Below are 15,956 nucleotides of genomic sequence, written 5' to 3' on the forward strand. Positions count from 1 at the left end.
TCTTAGGCGACCCCTGTGAAAGGGTCGTTCGACCCCCAAAAGGGTCGCAACCCACAGGTTGAGAACCGCTGTTCTAGAGTCTTAAAATCATCGAGATTAAATATACATAGAAGCAAGATACTTGGCCAGTTAGTAATACAACCAGGAAATGGAGCTCTTAACATCAGCACCCCAGGCATGGAAACACAGATAGATTTATAGGCCCTTATGAAAGGGTGTAGGCTATTCTAATGTCCAGTGTTCTATAGAGCAGGGGCCACTGTGGAAAAAAGTCATCTTTGGTTCCCTCCAGCCAATTCTTCCTTGCCACCTAACACATTCCTAGTTGGGTGATGAAACACCTACAAGCAAATAATCAAACTTTGAAAGCACCAAGTTTCCACAATTCAACTCTGAGCTACATATATTATCTTCTATCAGAATTTATAAACATATTAAACATAGAAGGAAAGCCATGTAGCCTATGCCAGCCAAAAAAATTTGGTGATGAATTTTCAGATGTACAAACTTTATTAAAAGACATACATTTTTCTAAGTTACAATTTAACTTTATCAGATTTATGTAATGGAAGGTTCAGTCACACTGAAATAGGGCATTAAGTCTTAATCTGATTTCTGGATTGTAAAGTGAATCCAAACATTTGCTATGTTAGTTTTACATTCAACTTGCTGTCATGGTTGTTACCAATTTGACAAAGATGGCCTTATCAAATTAATAAATGAATTGGCATGCTAGTAGCTAATTACTGGTAAATTTAATAAAACGAAGGTCATGTCTGAGGTCTTTAAAGCATGTTTTTCAGTTAAGAGAGCTTTCATTTAATAATGTAACCTAGTGAACATACAATTACTGTATTTTTTTTTCAATATAAATTTTACTGCAGAATAATTTATATATTAAATAAGCAGTTTATAGATACAAGTGTTGGTCTCATCTGTCTGCAGTAGCTAAGCATATTAAGTGGCTCCATATCTGGGTCAGAAATGCTAAAGATGCTGGATTCCAATAGATAACACCTCAAGGATATTTTTCCCAGTTCCGATACATCAAACCCATTTAACTAGAGATGCCAAAATTGAATCTGAAGATTTGACATGCGGACCAGATATATTGCTGTTCAGTTGTAGCTTCTTCCTATGCCTCCTATGCATATCTACTGCACATGATCATTGACTTCTTGTAATAATCTTATTCCAAATGACTATTCTAAGTTTGCTGTTTTTAGTCTTTTGCCAATATTCTGTAAGAAGAAATTAAAACAAGGACTTATGCACTTGCAAAAATAACTGGGTTACAAGTGCTTTCTTTTTCAATAACCATTTTCATGTGTTGACAGAATTAATGGTCTGTTATTTTATCATTTATTATTGAGAGTTCAGAACATCACCTCCTTTCAGCCTGACAAAAGACAGATTGAGTCAGGAGTGAATGTGCTCAACATCATCCAGTGAGCTCCATAGTTAAATGTGGGTCACCCTAATCTATATCAAATGCCTTAACCCTGGCACTATACTGTTATGCCTAAAGTTTGCCTCTTAGTGTCAAGTGATGATGTGTCATGGCCCCAGCAGATCCCGGTTCGGAGGAGAAATTGGAACCGGGACCAGCTGGTGGGGATGGCAGGTCTCCCCTGTATTGTTTGGGGAGGCAAGGGACTGACGACGATGCTGTCCCAGACCCCTCAGGCATTGGGAGAGGTGATCAACCAGACAGGGAGCTAGCTGCCTGCCCTCCCAAACACAAGGAAGGATCGGCTGCTGATGGGCAGTGGTGATGAGAGGCAGCAGATCCCCTCTGATGAGGAACAACTGTTTCCCCCACTCAATCTGAGGGCATGGAAAATGGAGGGGAGACAAGCTCAATGGAGGTTTGTGAGGCTGCTCACGAGAAGGTCGCCCTGCCCCTCCTCATACGGAACACCTGGCTTGGGTTGACTTAAGTAGAGGCTGGGGGAAGGCATATTTGTCAGGAACAATTATTTTGCTTTGGCATGCACTTTCCTGGCCTTGGAAAACTCTGCTTTGAATCGTGTTTCTGCCTGTGCCTTTGCCTTGTGGACTTGTGTATGACTTACAGACATAGCCCTCTGGACTTGCACCTTGTTTTTGGACTTCCTATCTGCCTTTACGAATTTGGTGGTACTGTGAATGGCTGCCTTCAAGGAAGTTTGGGGTGGAGCTTTTCTAGCTATTGTAGGCCATTTATTATGGAATTAGCAGAGCAATAAAGGACTCTATTGAAGCCTGCCTCTGTCCAGAGTTGTTTCTGTCATTGTCTCCTGCACAAGACCTTCAAACCTTCGATGTCTTTTTGGGTATTGGGAAATCGTGACTTCTATAACAGCTAATACAGGGACTAGCAGGGCAGTAAGTGGATTCCAATAATAGATTTATTCATTTAATTTGTTTGCTGCCATGTCACCATGAAGTTTATAAGGATTTTCCCCTTATAAGATGGAGAAGTTATTGATTGCAAAGTTTCTGCAACAAGCTTTTGCCTTTGTTATTTCATAAAAATATATATTTTAGATATGAGAATTTATTGCACTTTAATGCTGCCATTATTTTCACCCCCAATCTGTCAAAGCTATCTTGAAGCAAATTGTTAGTTTTATTTCTGCTTAAGTTGATAGATAGGAGAATGAAAAAATTGGCAGTTAAGTTCCAATACCCCTCCTGGAGGAATAAAAATCATTCACTCCCCTCGACCATGATCGTGCGTATATTGTGCATTTTTCTGTCCCACTTCGAAGAAACCTCAAATCCCAAAATGGTTGCTGTGAGAAGTTACCTGCCTGCAAAAGTTCCCTTCTATTCCTATTAAAAGCTTCTGGAGCTTTGAAGCCAAAAGGACTGTGTCAACATTTTGCAGCCAAAAAACTTTTCACATTAAGTATCATTGTTTATTTTTTTGAATGGAACAATTTGCTCCAGCCACATTTTCGCACCCATTTCTCCACTGGCCCCCCACTGCAGCCAACCTATCATCGGTGTTTATTCTTGCCAGCCTCTCTACTGGTACTCCTTCCCCGGTAATGGTCCAACGGCTCTCCTGCCCCACCCCCTTCTCCCAGCCGATTCACTGAGGGACATTTATCTCCAGGCATTTTGCTGTGCTGGATACTTAAATGCCCTATCAAGCTTGAAGTTCGCTTTGCTATTGCAACAATTATTGCTTCTTAGCTTGCCAATGAGCTTGAGGGGAGGAAGAGGAATTGGAATGCAGACTTCAAAGATAAGAAAAGAAGACCATGAGAAGCAAGGTCAATTGCCAGATGTCTGGCTCGACTAAGAGACAATTTCTCGGAACAGTATAATTGTTCCTAATTGGGCAACATGATCTTTCCATGGATGGGAAGTGCTTTCCTTTTACTATAGGAGGTTTGGCCTGAGTCTTGGCAGAGCTGGTTTTGCTTTCAACTGGACCAAAAGGGTGTGCTCAATAAAGTTTTACATTAAGAGATTGGAAAGTCTCAAAGGTGTTTGCTTGGTTGGGTTTGTCAGTTGGAACCTTGACACGTGCCTCCCGGTGGCCAGATGAGGTGGGCGTCTGGCACAGCTCCCCCTCCCAGCAGCAGCAGCAACAGTAGTAGCGTCCCAGCCAGCGGTTGCTCCCACTGCAACCAGGCTGCATTTGTAGCCACATCCCAGCTGAGGGAGGACTCCAGCCCTGCTGATATCCATAGGCCCTTGTCCCGCCAAAAGAAGAACGTGAGTCCCATCCGCAACCAGAGCTTCGACGGCCCCACGGGCAGAACATGTGCAGGCAACTTCTCCCTTCCCAGGAGACTTCGCATGTGCCTCATTCGTCCCAGGAAAGGAAGGGCTTGCTAAAAAAATAAAAACAGACTATATGATGCAAGAAACTAAAATGGTTCAGTTTGGGGAAAAATAAAATGTTAAGTGCCCTTCGTGCTTAAATGTACAAGCAAACCTGGATTCAGAGACAGTGACATCTTTACAGTTCCCAGTCGGGGAGGAAAAAAGTATGATGTGGACCAAATCAGGAAGTAGAGAGTGGCCAGAAAGGAGTGTGAAACAGGATCACCAGGATACCTAGAGTGGCCAAGAGAGAAAGAGTTAAAGTAGCGTCTTGATGTGAGGTAGATTGGATTCTGAATCCCTTCCTTGGCATCATGTGGTATTTTAAAGACTATTGGCTTTCATGGGAGCCAAAGTCTCGTTAGTCCTGCTCTCTGAAACTAGGCACCAAAATGTTGCCAGTGCAAATTGTCCTAGACAATTATTTGTTGTGATGCCAAAATGGAAAATACAGTCTCAAATGTTTTGAACTGCCTCAGACGTTTTGAATTGTAGATCTTTCCAGACTTTCTCTTATGGAAAATATTTCAGAATGAACAGAGGTGTAATTGACAAATGTTTTGTCTATATGTCTCTTCTGCCTTGCTAGCTGCAAAGTATCAGATTATTAGCTGATTTTTTCCCCCTAGAGACTACTTGAAACAAAAATTCCCAAGAAATTATATTCTAAAAAGAAGCTCTGGAAGTTGGAGGGCAGGAGGAGGGAAGAATAATTTTTTTCTTTCAGTGATTTGGAAGGCAAGAGTTGTTGCCAGTAAGAAAAACAGACCTCCAAGTTTAACATTCCAAAATGGTATAAAAGAAAATAATTTTGTTGCAGTTTTAAATATATCACAGCTGAATTAGGAATAATTAAGTTGGGTGTCAGAAATTTTGTGGGATCACGAGGTCTGGAACTACTTCTGACTGGTAATCAGTTATTGTTGTCAGGGAAATTTGCAGGATAATTTTTTTTAAAAAGTCAAGATTGTGTTCACAACTCCCCCTGTGAAGATATCTGCTCATTGGGGATGCTCTTATAGCATGATCATGTTCCTTTGAACAGAAGAGAAAATGCATAGTTCAAGTTGAACTGTGGAATACTTTGTGTTGTCTGAACTTGGCTTTTTGCTTGCAGACATTTTATTATCCAACTATATAACATCATCAGTACAAGTCAAAGTTCATAGATTTCATAGACTCCATAATATTTCTTTGATTGTGTCATAAGTACTTGTTGTATAGTTGTACAAGCCCAATATTGGGCTTCCTGACATAAGCTGAAAGAGTATTGAATGATTTATTAGAATGTAACGGTTGGACATGATCTCAGATGTCACTTGTACATTCCTACATCACAATAGCATTCTCACCACCATTTTGCCTGTTCTACAGAACATTTTCTATTTAAATTCATTGTTTCTTGTCCTATCTTCTGTAATTGCACTGAACAATTCTGTCTCATTTTAACCCTTCAAATACTTGAAGAAAGCTATTATGTCTCTCTGAAGCGTTATCTCCTCCAGGCCAAATATACTCCAACTGTGCCCCATAGGTTTTTCCTTCTAGGCCTGTAATCATCTTGGTTGCTCTGCTGGACGTACAGGTAGTCCTCAACTTAGTGATCATTCAAAGTTCAACGGCACTGAAAAAAGTGACTTACTTTTCACACTTAACGGCTGTTATGGCATCCCCATGGTCACATGATCATAATTCAGATGCTTTGCAATTGACTTATATTTATAATGGTTGCAGTGTCCTAGAGTCATGTGATCACCTTTTGTGACCTTCTGACAAGCAAAGTTAATGGGGAAGCCAATTTCACTTAATAACTACATTACTAACTTAGCCACAGTGACTCGCTTAACAACTGTAACAAAAAGGCATAAAATGGGGCAAAATTTACTTAAAATTTGTCTCACTTAGCAACAGAAATTTGGGACCCAATTGTAGTCGTAAATCAAGGATTATCTGTACTCCAGTTTATCAGTAACCTTAAAATACAGTGGCTGGACCTGGATTTAATATTTGGAGCAGTCTGATTGGTCCATAGTTATTTGGGTCTTTCTTTTCCCCTTTTATGGAAAAAGAGACAACAGTTACTCTTCCCCAGTCCTCTGATACTAATACCCATCCTCCATGATTTGTCAAAGATTACAGAAAGAGTATCTAAAATGATGCTCTGTGAGATCTTTTAAGACTGTCAGATGTAATTGGTATGGTGTTGGAAACTTGTTCATAGTAACTAGTTCTCTGATTATCTCTTCAGTTATCTTGCCTTCCCAGTTCTGTCTCTCAATTCTTCTTTTAAATCTTTTTGAACACAGTATTCTTTGGGGGAAAAACCTAAAGCCTTCACCCTATTACCTGTAATTGCCTTGCCGTAATAGGCCTACCCCTTCCTTTTTTATCTTTTTTCCTCCTTCCTTTTGTGTTAAAGGAACCCTGGAACCCTTTTTATATTTTTATCTTCTTTGAAAGCTCAAGTGTCCTTTGCACTTGTCTTCTACTTTTGTTTCTGCAGATATTAGTTAATATGCAGATAGCAATTATACCCATTTTCTATTTCCTATACTGGTGGTCCTCAAGATACAACCGTACTGGAGCCACTTGAGACAGCTTTGCTTAACAACCTTCACCCCATTGTCCCTAAAGAGGCCATTAAATGAATGTGTAGGTCATTAAACAAACCATGAGGTGCTTCAATGATCAAGGAGGTCCGTGGAGGTCTAGTCCAGGCCCACGATCCTGGGCTTCCCAAGGCCTTCCCACTTTCTGAGACACCCCATATTCCACTTCCCATCCCTTGGGTTCCTGTAGGGCTTTTCCTCACCCACCAGGTCCCCACAGACCATTTTATCCTCCCACCAAATGCCTACAGGCCTTAGGTCTGATTCTGACCCCACCAGGCCCTACACCTTCCTCCTCATATACCTTTTGAAGATCTTCGGGCCTCAGGATGGGGAAGAAGGCTGCATGGCTGCCTTCTGGAAGTGGCCATAATTTTCAGTACACATTTTCACCGCACAATTCCTTATGGTGCAGCTGCCATGTAGCTCAAGGACAGACTGCTCCATTTTGCTGTCTTAATTCAGTGTGCGTACGGTGCAGACAGCATTGCAGCAAAATGGAGTAGTTTGTTCCTGGGCTGTGTATGGCAACCTCATGGAAGTGACTGATATTTTGGTGTACCCACAAGGAATTGCAGGTGCAGTGAAAATGCCACTGTTTCTGGGAGGTAATCACGTGGCGCAGGGATGTGTGGCCTGCAACATGAGGTCTAGATAAGGTAAGCGGATGTTGGATGACGGGTGTGTGGGGAGTTGGTCCAAGGAGTGCAATGTCCTGGCAGGATGGGATGGGGGAGGGAGAGGTGCGGTTGGTCATACAGGTGAATGTCTGCAGCAGCCGTAACTTCAAAATGGCGTCGTACATAGCTTTTGGGGAGTCTGTCACAACTTCAAATGGCTGTTAAGTGATCAGTCATATCTCAAGGACTATCTGTATATATCATTTTAAACTCTCAATTTAATTGAAAGCTCTCTAAGCTGCCCAATTATTTTCTTGCTAGAATGGTAATTATATTTCCAAAGTCTTATTTTAATCGTTAAACAAATGTATACAATCACCAATTGAACTTTGGCTGGCAAATAGAGATAAAACACTTATATGCAATTAAAATTAATTTTAAAAACCAAATTGAGGCCCTTATAAAAAATTGTGCTACTTTCATAGCAAACACATATCTTTGGCTACTCTAACATCATACCCCCAGAAGAAAACCTTGGTTTTCATCATTTTCCAGAAAGCCAACAAAGTCAGGGTGATCCAAATTTCCAAGAGGAAGTTCCATAAGGGAGGCATAACGACAGAGAAGGCATGCTTTCAATGTCTTATGAGGTGACACTGCTTCAGTTGAAAGCTGCCTATGCATCCATAGTAGTTTATCCTAAAGTGTCTGTGATTTCCTCATTAGAGTGGTTTGCAGTTGTCTTTTGGTATCTTATTTTTCAGAGGTTCTTAATCATCTTGCACTTCTTTGTCATGAAATTAACCATCCATGGGCCCCTATTTAATATTTCTCTAAGCCAGTGATGGCGAACCTTTTAGAGACCGAGTGCCCAAACTGGAACCCAAAACCCACTTATGCATCATCGAGTGCCAGGTGGGTGTAGCCGATTGGGTGGGTATGGCCCACTGGGTGGGCGTGGCTGCCGTGGTAACGGCAGCCTGGATGGGACTAAAAAGTTCAATCAATTCCAACTTTGCAAGATCTTTTTTTTCCCCCGAGAAGTTGAAATTGTCTGATTGATTGAACCTTTTTTTTTTTTTTGCACACGGCGGCGGAGGCCTAAAGCGAAAAGATTTTATAAAACCCAGCTGAAGGCCTAGGACTGGGGCGACGGTGCGTGTGCCCACAGAGAGGCCTCTGGCACCCGTGCCATAGGTTCGCCACCACTGCTCTAAGCTTAAGGAATGAGACTGAGTTTGGATTTTATTTGAAATTGGCATTCCTGAAATTTTATGTACTATATTTTGCTCCCATTTTCTCTTTCTTTAGAACAGTTTAACTATATTTTTAATTAGAAACCAGCATTCAGATTGGCACATTGTTCAGTTGTGTGTCTTTAATTCTATGACACAAGCCATTTTTTATTAGCACATTTTTTAAAAAAAATGGCAGTAAGATGTTCTACAAAACAAAGCTGATTGATTAAGAAGGGAAGAAAGGATAAATGCTTTCACTGGTAGCCAATTTTAATGTAGCTCGAAGACTAGTTTGCAAGCAGTTTTTCAAATTTCTGTGTTTTTGTTTTAACAGGTCCAAGGATTCCAATGAATAAGATATTTGTTTCACTTCTGAACATTCATAATCAACAGTTTGGTCATCACCTTAGGAGAACTATTCTGAGAAATTATTTGATATGTGCATGAATACATTTTTTAAATTCATACTAGAAGATTTCAGTTGAACCAAAAGCTGCTTTATTTAAGTGCACATTTTGCATAATCCTGAAGAGAAAGAACCTTTCAAAATATTTTCTGATTCTTCACTTTTTACATACAGTATGTGTGAAACATGTCAGCAGCTTTTGCAACCAAGCTTCTTCCCAGCATAATTTACTAGAACAAGTATGAAGTCTGACTCCATTGAAGATATCAGTGTTGAAGAAAAAGTACTGCTACATTGACATTAATTTCTTGTTACACCAAGAGGAATTCATTTCGCATAGGAGGTAGATTTGAAAGGAAAATGCATTTTAACTACTAATAATTCAAACTACAAATTAGTTTGAAATTGAAAAATTGTTACACGTTTAATGGAAAATGCTCTAAGAATGAAATTCATGTATTTAAAAATTTGTTTACAGTCTTCTGCATTCTAAAATGATACATAGCAAAACCCTTAGAAGACCATGGATACTGTATACATCTTGTATTTTTAAATTAGTGTTTGTTCTCTTACGAATAGTAACATTTTAATTGCAGGGCTGAGTTATAATAAAGTTATACATTTTATTTATAGAAGCAATATTTTATAATGAAAACACTTAAAGTTATTTTTATCTATTTGTTTAACTGTTCTTTGATAAGGAACTTTTATTTAAGGAGAATGCAAAATTGAAATGAGATTTTACTTCTAAATTGTAAAATTATAATCATTTTCCTCCCCCTTCCATTTTCATTATTCCCATTCATTGTTAGAAATATATTTGAATTATGTAATGCCCTACTTTATTGTAAATAATTTCTTTTTAACTCCAGGATAATCGTCTAAAGGAGACCAAGCCTTTAATATAGTGAATACTTAAAGAAATGTATTCCTAAACAGCATGACTAATAGCTGCAGGCAGCTCATTTTATATTGTCAGAATACTAAACATTATTCCTGCCATCAAGGCTAGTCTTGTCCTGTTAAAACTGATCAAAACTCAATTCAGGAGAATTTTGAGTTTGGCCATGTCCTTCTGTTAAAGTGTACTATATGCTTGAAAAAGGATAAGATCCCTTATCTTAGGAAAAATCATGTTAAAATTATTTACTATACTAATCTGTTGTCCTGTAGCAAAGATATTTTATGAGATTGCATATTGGTAGGAGTGCATATAGTAATTTTACTTACTTTTTGGAACTATTTTGCCCTTCTTTTAACAAATAATTGGAAAAAAACATAAAACATTTAAATATGTTATGAATCATAACCCAGCACAGCTGGTTCTTACTTGCAGTTCCCTTGTCTATTAATGACAAAAAGATACCTGCTATTGTATACTTGGCAGGTGCATTTCTTCAGATATTTATTGCCTTATAAACTAAAATATTGTCTTCTAAAGGAAAGCTTAAAATAGTATGAGTTCAATTAACATAGGAACACTAAACAGTTTGGCAGAAAAATAATATTGGTTATATTAGCGTCAGATATTTGTTTCATTGAAAAACTGAACATGCTGTAATACATTATTCATAGTTGTAATCCCAGATAATGCAGGGTTCTGTGGCAATAATTCATAACTGCAAAATGTAACTCTGTAAAGTTTAGAAAATCCCATAATGTCCGTACTGCACTGATGGTTAATTGTGTCCACAATAAATATACTGTGTTTGAATATTTAGCCATAGCACAAAACATGAACTTCTACAACGAAGGTGATATGTGGATCATGCTAAACTTTGTATAATCATTTGTAGCAGAAGTTTCAAGCAACATGTCCCTAGGCCCTTACCAATCGATTACCAGACTTTCTGTGCAAAGATACAGAAATCTTTGCATTATTTTGCATCCACAGATTTTGAATTTATGGGAGAAGTATATGAAGCTCTCAGGCTTTTATAGTTAAGATTTTTGCCTTGAAAAGTGCATGAATATTTTTAAAAAATATAGTTTAATTATTGCAAGAATATGAAAATGGCGTGAGTATAAAAATGGCTTGTTTGTAGGAAGATATACACTGGCTGCTGTACAATAGTTGATCTCATTTCTAGAGTTTTCCCTTTAGAGTACAAATGTTCATAACCTGTTAGGATGAGAAGATTGGTTCAGTTGTCAGTTAAGAGTACAGTAGCAGTAGTTTATTGGTCAACACCATGTGCTGTTATCTTAGTCAAAGTTTTCTGACTAGAAGTAATTCTTAAGTTTATTGCTTAAAGCCCATTGTATATAAAAGTTGTGGCAGGCTAAAAAGTCATAGTGCTCAAGTCTGCATATTTCTCAAAATAAACTTATAAAGTATGTAAGCATTTAAGAAAAGATCTTAGTAAAGATTGTTTGAATGATGAATTCCAGTATTCTAATGTTGCATGCTGCCATGCAACTCTTATTTCCTATTACTAATGAATGACAAATTTAAGTTAGTTTTTTAATCTATAACTTATATATCAGTAAATTATCTGCGTATGTACAAATAAAACTGACAAAAAGGGATGGTAAATGCCAAGTAACAAGTAGTATCATTTGGAAAATATATGATAGAGGCCCAAGTCATTTAAATATTTCCATTTGAAAATTTATTTAAGATGAAGGGGAACAGTAGTACTCACAAAATTGGTTTATCTCCTATACAATTGTTAAAAGAATTACGATCGTATTAATTGCTTGGGGTTTTATAATTATTTACATGTTCTGTCATTTAGCATATATATCTTTGTTTCTAATTTCAATCTTTTCCTTGCAGAACTTTTCAAAACTGCAACTTATACCTTAAAAATTGTAATCACAGAAACAAGTTTAATGGCACTAACTTGCATTTTGCAGGGATATAGGAAGCATATGTATTTCACCCTAAGAAGTCTTTGCTCTTGAGCTTCATTTTAGGCAGTTATAGCTTTTCATAGTATTGGTACATTTTTGTAATGGTGCCCTGTGAGGAAGAGGAAACTTTCATAATTGTCAATAATTTATTTTATTTACATTGCCTTTAAAGAGTGAATTGTAATTTAAACTGTATGGATTTGTGAGCGTAATTTATTTTAATTGTTATGCTTTATAATCCTGGTACTGAAGATAATCATAATGATTTTAAAAGATGAAGCAGAATGTGTAACATTCCAAAGCCATACTAGGGAAACTTGCAGCAGTTAAAAGCACCTTATTTTTACTAGGAATGACACTAATCAAGCAACAGCAGTTTTTCATAGAAATACATACGGGAAGAAATATTTGGATTGAATGTAGGCTTCTTGGTCAATCTGATGATAATTGAAGCAAACTAACACCTTGATATAGTCCTTGGCAGTCAGATTTTCATTGTATTTAGAATTAAAACTATTCTTCGGCAGAAAAATACACATTTTTTTCAGTTATTACATTAATAGCTGGAAAAATAAAGCACTAGTTGCTTTTATCCTATAAATGTAGCTAATGTTGTTTTGAATGAAACAAACATGTAGTTGCTGAAGAAAATCTTATATAATTCATGGATTGGAGCTATATGGACATTTCACATGTAACTTGTATAATTGTTTCCTAATATTTTGCACAACCCTATGTGTTGTTTAAGACAATTATGTGGGATTCCTAAATAGTGCTTCAGAAATAGAAGCAAATAAAAGCCCATTTTTATTGGGCCCTTTAAAATCTATCATGGCTTATAAATGCCTTGTGCCAGAAATTTATTTTTCAATTTTCATACTCTAATTACAAAAACAAAAAAGCCAAACGCCTATTTCAGGAAATTCCTTACCCTGGTCTTGTACCTAAGGTGAAAAAATAATGTATTTTCCAACACTTAAGTGTAAAGGAAATAGACTTAGTGGCAAACTGGTTCTACCTTCTTAAATCAAAGTGAGGAAATAAAACTGAGTTTGATGTGTTTGTTTCATACTGAGACTCAACATTGGGCAATTATATTGTTGTAACTGGCCATAAAGAATCTCCAGTACACCATATATATATATATTTTTGAAGAAATAATGTCTCAAGGTCTAGTTTGATCATAGTGCACTAACTTACAATTTAGTGTATAATGTATAAAATGTTAGAATGATGTGGCTGCAAGGAGATTTCTTATTAGCTATAGTTCATTTGATAGTCTATTGGATAATTTATTTGATCTAGACCAATTTCAGGATCTTGGCCACAATTGCTTAAGGTTTGTATCATAATGTCCTCCCATTTTGACAGGATATACACTAAAAGTAGAAGAATTTAAACTGGACTTGGATTTTTTATAAGGAAAAATACCAGAAAATATTTTTCTTGTGCTGTCCAACTGAGGCGATCATCTCCCAATAATGAACACATAAAAGCCACCAAATTTACTTTAGACATATATTTTATTAAAATAAATTAATATTAAATTGTCATTTGTGAATTTAGCAATCTCTGATGAGCCATTTGGTCACTGCCACAAACATCCACTTCTATCTCTATTTTCATTTCTGGGCCAGTATGCTAACAGTGATTGGATACTAAGTTCATTTAAAATATCCTAGTACAATCTCTGTTCAAAAGGTAGCCTGAGCTTGTCTTAAATACAGTTTTGTAATTGAATGAACAGGCTCTTTGAGCAATTTAGTAGTTTCAGAAATATATGCTATTCTCACCTTTTCTGAGGGAATATGCACGTCCTAAATTTGGAATTTTCTTTTGATTCTTTTATTTTTTTGTAGCTCTGTTATATCCCTGCTGTCATTTGGGAACTGTATAATCCCAAGGGGAGTATGATAATGAAATCTACTACTTAATTGTGCTATATTAATGCAAACTTTCACATAAGTTCAAAATTTGAAGGCAATCCCTTTTATGAATGTGTTCTTATACTGTTTATTTTTCACTGTAAAATTATGGTAGTGAGACAAGCAGTTTTGTGTTTATTGGGTATTGCTCATTTATTCATTTATTTGTCATATCAACTGCAAATTTTAATAACATGATTTTATTTTGTAACATTTACACATTGCCTCTGATATCACTTTAGAAGCAGAAGATTATTTCCCCTTTCTCATTTGTCTCTCTCATTTCCGTCCTTTATTGGTAAAGAGATCTATCTTATATATAAGTTATCATTTTCCACGCTGACTCAAGCATGCACAAATATTTTCCCCAATCTCAATCCCAGCTAGTCTATTTTAGATTATATGTGTGAGTTCCATGCTTTCAATACAGGTAAAATAATAGTAAATTTAAGAGGCCACTAAGATAAAGTCTTTGTTCCTGAGGTGCTAGTTTGGTTGTGGTTTTTCCCAAAACCCTAGAATTTTGCAAAAACTTTGTACAAAGAATAATCAAAACTTGTTTGCCTATATAGTCATGCTTTAGGAATTACCATTATACATCATTGATAAAAATTCTGACATCCAGGTAGAGTTGTGTGGAAATTGAGTCATGGGAACAGGACTTTTCTTTTTTTGTTTGAAACGTTTTGCTGCTTATCCAAATAGTTACTTCAGTCTAAGCAAGTTGGTTAGTTGGACCTGATATATGTTCTCCAGGGTGGTTTCATTTCTGAATAGGCTCATTAGGTGCATAGGCAGAGAAGTGTTAAGAGACTTTGCTTTTAAATGTTTCTCTTAGGTGGGTCCTAACTTGATAAGTTTGAAGAAGCTACTTCAATAAGCAGGGAAACGTTTCAAACAAAAAATGAAAAGCCCAGTTGTCATGACTCAACTTTCAGATTTCATGCATCATGTGTGTTCTTGAAAGTAAACCAAAACAGGGCATTTTGAGAACAAGGACTGAGTCATTCCATTTTTTAAAAAAGATAAAGATAGCCACAGATATCACCAGATAGAATTGTCTGATACATTTCTTCCTATCCTAACATTCAATTTTCCTGATTTAAATTATTCTCCTGCTATACTTATACTTTCTTCCAGGGAAAATAGTACAGATTTCTGAATGCTTTTTTCCTTCTAGTCAAACAACAGATGGGTGAACGTTTGTTAAATCGAGTGTGTAGAATTTATTCCTCATCTAATGTCATCTATAGCCTTTGCTTACACCTATTAAAAGTACCAGTGATGTCCAGATGGGTTTCCCAATAACACATTTTACTTGCCTCTTATATTTGTGTTTTTCTATTTAATTATTAATTATTGTTTTGAGTTGCCAATATCACAGCTGTGTTAATATTTTACTGAAATGCAAAAGGCTGTCAATAGAATTGCATAGGTAAGTACTAGAAAATATGGTACATTTCACTTTTAAGCTAAAATAAAAATTACTATTCATTGATTTAGTGTAAAATTTAAATCACACTGCAGTACTTAACACAGCTGTATTTAATGGATACTATTAATGGACATTTCTTTAAAAAAAGCATATTCCTGCAAACCTTTGCAATACCTTTATAATGCTCAGTATTCTAAAGTATTAAACAAGATACATAAACTAAATGAGCATTCTTAGCAATATTTTGAAAATTTTAAAAGTTTAAACTATTTCTTTTTGCTTATTTTTCTTTTAGTGCAGTCTTTCAGTAATTATGTTGTTTTGCTTTGTCCTTCATGTTTTCTACTATCATGACTTCAAAATTCAAACCTGTACTGAAAGTCCTGAATGACTGTCTCTTAAACATGCAATGTAACAACATACTTCAAGTTTTGGTGCTTAAGAGTTGCTCCTTCATTTCCTTAAATAAAAGATATTTATTTGAATACAGTTTCTGTCATGGGTAGATGTTGTCACATTGCTGGGGTGGTGGTGGAATAATTAGCAATAGCACTTAGACTTATATACTGCTCCCTAACACTTTACAGCATTCTCTGAGCGGTTTACAGTGTCAGCATGTTGCCCCAAGAATCTGGGTCCTCATTTTACTGACCTTAGAAGGATGGAAGGCTGAATCAACCTTGAGCAGGTCAGCACTGAATTCCTGGCTGTGAGCAGAGTTTGCTTGCACTACTGCATTCTAACCACTGCATCATCACAGTTATTAATAGATTCCAATACCTCTTTGCAGTTCCAAATCTGTTGGCAGATCATGCAATGTTAAACTGAAATCTTATCCAATTAGATAACAGCCATACTTCAGCCTTAAAGTTCTTGGCTTTTGTACATAAACGCAGAGGAAATGAAATCAGTTTAAGAAATACCTTTCTAGATTCAATTCTTCCAGTTTGGTCCCAGTGACAGCCTGTTGCTTGGATTTTATTTCCATTTAATGTAGATCTTGACTAATCAATTCCATTTTGCTACCCCTCCATCTCCCATGAAA

At 36.7% G+C, this 15,956-nt stretch overlaps 1 protein-coding gene across 1 annotated transcript in view; it reads left to right on the top strand.

The window, feature by feature from the left end:
* Nucleotides 1-15,400, top strand: part of JMY (junction mediating and regulatory protein, p53 cofactor) — a 47,621-nt gene extending 32,221 nt beyond the window's left edge. The window contains exon 11 of the mRNA XM_039352829.1: nt 8,624-15,400. The gene's annotated coding sequence lies outside the window, so the exon portion shown is untranslated. The remainder of the gene's footprint in view (nt 1-8,623) is intronic.
* The last annotated feature ends 556 nt before the right edge of the window (nt 15,401-15,956 follow it).

The sequence above is a fragment of the Crotalus tigris genome, unplaced genomic scaffold, assembly GCF_016545835.1.
Source record: "Crotalus tigris isolate CLP2741 ecotype Arizona unplaced genomic scaffold, ASM1654583v1 scf7180000018484.1034840, whole genome shotgun sequence".
NCBI classification, from domain to species: domain Eukaryota; kingdom Metazoa; phylum Chordata; class Lepidosauria; order Squamata; family Viperidae; genus Crotalus; species Crotalus tigris.